The sequence below is a fragment of the Pteropus medius genome, unplaced genomic scaffold (genome assembly GCF_902729225.1).
Source record: "Pteropus medius unplaced genomic scaffold, Ma_sr-lr_union100, whole genome shotgun sequence".
NCBI classification, from domain to species: Eukaryota; Metazoa; Chordata; class Mammalia; order Chiroptera; family Pteropodidae; genus Pteropus; species Pteropus medius.
Genome location: NW_024340696.1, coordinates 32,926,241 through 32,932,240, shown reverse-complemented (window position 1 = coordinate 32,932,240; position 6,000 = coordinate 32,926,241).

Here is a 6,000-nt window from a genome sequence, read left to right as displayed (position 1 = left end):
CCAAGAACTATATACACATTCTTTTCAAGTGTATGTGGAACATTTATCAAATATACTGAGCTATTAAGAAATATATCTTAATATTTTTGCAAAATATTTGTAATATATTGGTAAAGGTTGAAATCTTAGAGAGCATTTTCTCTGAATGGAATTAAATTAGAAATTGACAATAGCATGATTACCTAGCAAATACCGACATATTAGAAATTTAAATAATATACTCCTCAGCAATACATGGATTAAAAGAAAAAACCAAAAGAAAAAAATTATTTTGAATTAGATGATGAAACATAACCTGTCAAAATTTGATTTTAATTAAAACTTGTAAGATACATCTAACACAGTACCTGAAGGGAAATTTATAGCTTTAAATGACTAGCAGAGGAAACTGCTCGAGCTTTTAGTAGTATCATGCTGAGTATTTTTCCAGGAGAGCAGAAGGCCAGTGTGGCAGTAGGTAAGTGAGCAAGGAAGACAGTAAGTAGCATGGAATAAAATCAGAAAAGTCATGGAGACCAGATTATGTAAGGCCTTGAAAGTCACTGCAAGAACTTTGTATTTTACAGTTTTATGAAGTTTACAGAAAGTTTACAGAACTTTGCAAAGTTTTGGGCTGAAGAGGAACACGCTTTGATTTACATTTCAAAGAACCCTCTGGCTGCTGTTTAGAGAATGGGCTGCAGAGGAATGTTCTGGTTATCTATTGCTGGCTAACAACTTACCCCAAAATGTAGAGTTATAAAATAACCACCATTTTATATCTCTTGATTACATGAGTTAAAAATTCAGGCAAGGCTCAGCTGGGCACTTCTTCTGTTCCATGTGGCATCAATGGAGGTCACCTCCAAGATGGCTTCACTCACATCTCTATTGTTTTGGAAGGTTGGGCTGAGACTGTCAACTGGAGTACCTAGTCATGGCCTCTTCACCATGATAGTTGGAGTCTTACATGAAGCTTCAGGCCTCCCAGTGTTCCAAGAATCAGAAAGTGGAATCTGCCCACATCCTAAAACCTCGGCCTGGAAATGTACATAGTGTCACTTCTGTGACATTGTATGGGTTAAAGTAGTTACAGAGCCTACCAAAATTCAAAGAGGTGGGTACAGAGCCTCATCTCTCAATGAGAGGAATGTGAAAGTATTTATGGCAAGCTCTAAAGTCCATTCTCTGACTATACTTACATTTTTACACTTTTTAGATATACTCTCTCCCTCCCCAAATCCCTAAATGTGTCATTCCCTTACGGCACCAGGCTCAGGCTAAGGTCCAGTGTCTAGATCACATGCTTTCCAAATCTCCTACTTCTCCCTATGAGATCTTTATCTAATTAGGTGGGGAATTTGCTTTGATATCATCGTATGTTTTTCCAAATCAACTTTATATGGTGAATATTTCATGCTGTGTTGTCTTCCAGGAGGTCCCTCTTTACATCCTTTTTTCTGACAATTCCAAACCTGTCAACTGAAAGTCATGGATTTAAGACTATTGTCTCTGCTTTAAAGTTTTAAAAATATTTTTTAAAAAGTCTATTCAGAAATTTACTTCTTTTCTTTGTTTTTAATCACCTTGAGAAAATTAATGTCACAGTGCAGAATAGACTAGCTTGGGAAAAAAACAGAAGCAGAGAGGTCATCCAGGAGGCTGTTGCAATTCTCTAGACATAAGATAGTGTGGACCCAAGATCCTGCTTTGGATTGAGTCAAGGATTTGTTCTCTTGCCCAGTGGTACTGCTGAAAATTATTTCTTCCTTAGGTTATATTGACTCAGTCCAAAACATAGCTTATTATTCTGTGATTTACCATATCACAAAGCTCTTGAAAAGGACTCTAACACCTAGTAAGTGCTTAGTACACATTAATCATTACCATTATTAATAATACATTATAACTTTAAAACTAGGAATGTTCAGTTCTCTCACCTATTGAATAATATTTAGAGTTACCAGTAGGTGGGGGTATTGAACAATATTTTTCTAGATTGTCCCATCTTGCTTTTGACTTAAAAAAAAGAAAAAGAAAAAGCAGGCCTGTGAATAAACATCTGCCCTATTTAATTACATAGACTCTTTTTAATAAAAAAAAAAAAAATCTTTTTTAAAAAATTACAAATACTTTTCTTGGGTTTCAAAGTAACTATGAAAATTATTTAGCCTAGAATATGAACTCTGGAGCTCCTGGAGAAAGGCCCTCTCACTTCACGGGGTTAATATTTCAGCCTCTTGCCTCTGAGCTGTTTAGGGAACTTTAAATTAATGTCTCATCTCATTTTTGGACTCAGTGCTTTAAGAGTAGATTATAAAATATAAATGATAAATTTATTCTGTTTATTAATAATTGCTATTAAGCTACCACTGGTTCCAAGTGCTAAGTTGGGTGCTTTTCATACTTGGTCTTATTTAATCTTCATAGCAATCTTAGGCCAGTATTATTAACCTTATTTTATAGCTAAGGGAACTGAGAAATTAAGTTACGTGGGTAGGCTCATTCAACTACGAGATGGTAGAGACGGAATTTTAACTCAAGCTTGGTTGACTCTCATGTTTTACTTCTCATTTACATGATAAGATATCAAAATTCACTTACTGATTTTAAAAAGAGAAACTAACTTAAACATGTGCATTGTTGGTCCCACCTCAATGATATTCTAATACCTTAGAATTTAGGGTATCTAATTGATGGCCTGTCTATGTTTTGTCCTAGGAGTCAATCCTGACCAAAAGCCTATAGAGTAAGTGAAACAAGCAAATTATAACTCTCCCAGTGCCAAAAATGACAGCATTAAACTCACTCCTTTGAAAATGCAACTTCCATCTTTTTATAGGTTTTCGTTGTCATCTATGGAATCTGCCAGTTTAGCAACAACAACCAACCAATGCAACCAACCGACCAACAAACACAGTTTTTCTGACCTATCTATGAAATTCTCTCCTTAGACTAGTCATTCTGACCTCAGTGGGACACTATTTTTCTCTTACACTTGAGGTAATAACAATGGAGGGGTTTGAGAAGACAGAGTACAGAGTGTTAGAAAATATTTTTTAATTCATATGTCTAGCAGAATTCACAAAGAACTCTTTCAAATCACTAAGGAAAAGAGACAATCCCCATTATTAAATGGGCAAAACACTTAGAACATGAATGTCATAAAAGATAGCTCAATATGGCTGTATCTCTCTAGGATGAATAAAGTTTGTGATGTGAGAGCCATAGGGGTGTGTAAAAATCTGACTCCTTAATTTAACCCAGTGTTTCCCATTTTATTTAGATAAACAACCCTTTTATCAAACGATAACTATTAAAACTTCAGGAAGTTTGGGAAACACTTTTTTCTCTTCCTCTAGTAACTTACATAAAATTCTCAGATGTTCTTGGTACCCAAACTAGCAAATCATTAGACACCTTGCTTTTGCTAGCCAGTATGCCATCGTTCACTGAAATTATAATTTATCAATGTTTTGTTTATCTTGTATGTCCTGGAAAGTTGTTTCTTAAGTGGAGTTAAGTTTTTTGTTTACTTCATAATTACAAGAAAATGCTTTCATCATCTCTTGTTTACTAAAGAAAATTATAGAGGTTTTAAACTAATCATGGAAGTGAAATATGAAAATACGCTGAAATAGTAACAAAGTTCAAAAGTGGAAAATGTCCACTCTTATTTTTTTCCTGTTTTCCCTTCACTATCTTTGAAGACACATGGAGGAAACCCTTTGATCTTTTGCATTTTCCAAGATGGATATATTCTGTTATTGTTATATAAACACAAAGACAGAACCATAAAGTTCAAATTAAATGTTTCAGTCACACCTCTTTAAAAGTAATATTTACTACATGGTTAGTAAAAGACAGTTTGCATTTTATCTTTTATCTTATTTTATTTGAAAATCCTACAATAAATATAATAGCACAAAAATATTTTAAAATATTGTATAGTTTTCTTGAACTTTTATCTACTTCAAAATTATAGTCTCTATAGATAGCCAAGTAATTCGACTTCTTGACTCTGCCTCAGCATCTTTGAGGTATCTGTAGATGGAAACTGAGAAAAAAAACTAGAAATTTTAGAGCTGGTGATTTTTCTCAGTAACTATTTCAGTAAATATCTGTTGGCCCTCCTTTTAAAATATATCTAGAATTTGACTACTTCTCTCTTTATTTGCTGCTATCAGACTCCTCAGAACCAGCATAAACTTGCCTGGGTTATTGCAACAGCTACTAAACTGTCCCCAGTCTAATTTCAACACAGAGATAAAATGATCCTTTAAAAACGTAAATCAGGATATATCACTCTACTACCCCAAACCTTGTAATAATAACTTCCCATTTCATAGTAGAAACCAAAGTCCTTATAATGACTTGAAAAGCCCTCATGATATGATTCCCTGTTGTTCTCTAAATCATCTCTTACCATTCTCCCTGTGGCATCTTTTACTCAAATACACTGGCCTCCTTGCTGTCTGATGTGCTCCCTCTTTAAGCCTTTGCCCTACTCATCTTCTCTCCCACTTCCACCCAGTTTTTTCCCTCAGCTTCTTTAAGTCTTTGCTCAAATATCATCTTCTCAGCAAGGCCCCAACTGACCAACTTGCCTATCTGAAATTCCACCCTTCCCTGGAACTTTCCATGCCCTTTTATTGCTTTATTATTCTTTAAACCTTCTTAATATCTTCTAATATATGATATTTTGTATAATTGTCTGCCTCCCCTATTAGAATATGAACTTCACGAGGTATGAGGTTTTCTTTCCTGTTTTGTTCACTTCTGTTTCTCCAGTACCTAGAACAGTGCCAGACACATCGTAAATACTCAAAAAGTATTTATTAAATGTGAATATATTATAGGTGTGGTTTAATATACCTCTTTTCCAAGAAAACAAAGCACCTACAAGCAAATTAAAAACAACTTTGATTAATTATAAACTCATTGCCTGAGGCTAATTTAAATAAAGAAATCCTCAGCACAGAATTGCTAGTATAAATGATTCAAATTCTCTCTAGATTTCCTCAAAGTGTTGAATTGTTACACAATCAGTTTATCTTTGATAGTACCTCAAGAAATCTGATAATAGTCTATCAATACATATATATTTATGACTCAAACTCATTTTTTCCCAACTCTCATTTTTTACTTTACATGTTTAAATAATTATATACATTTATTTCTATAGTATTTGAGGACAAATTGATGGCTTCAAAGAGCTAGATGAAACTACTGGTCAATTGAATCTAACCAACTAGGATTCTACATGGCATTCATAAGTAGAATTGTTATCTTTCTAAATTAGTTATTAATTACACTATCTTTTTCAATCATAATAGTTTTCTACCTATTTGTTTTCAATAGCTCTATTATCTCTTTCTACAAGCAAACTTTGAAAAAAACTTTCAGTGATTACTCGCCAACCGAAGCAGCCAGATCTACAATAATTCACTAACCTGCTGTAACCAAATTTGTCTGCCTTTGTTTGAGGGATTAAACCTGTTGATTTTCTGGAATCTCAAGGGGGAAGACCTGATTTTGTCTCTTACACAATGTCCTGTTTTCCACTCAAGATCACCAAACTCTTATTTTTTTTTCCCATATTGATGTGAAAACTAAAAAAGTAAATACTCCTATTTCTGAGAAATCTTGCAGTCTTTTCATAAATAATCTGTTCACATGACAGTTTCTGAGTTTGTTGTCTAATTACTTATCATTTATTTTGGCCTGTTCTTTGCTATTGAATTGAAACTAAGAGCTGCATGTGTAGCATATATAAAAAGTTATTTATCCTTAAAATACAAACATGTGACACTCACATGAACTGTGAACCTGGTGAAGTATGTTGAAAACAAATCAGCAGAAAACAGTGTTGAGTCTACAATCAGTCAAGTGCTTACTATACCACCTCATTAGGAGCAGAGAGTAGAGAGCAGAGAATGAATAAATAAATAGCAAAGCAGGTGTTGCTGATTCCCCAAACAAATCTTCATTCTAGAGGAAAGCAATGTGAACTTGGAGTTT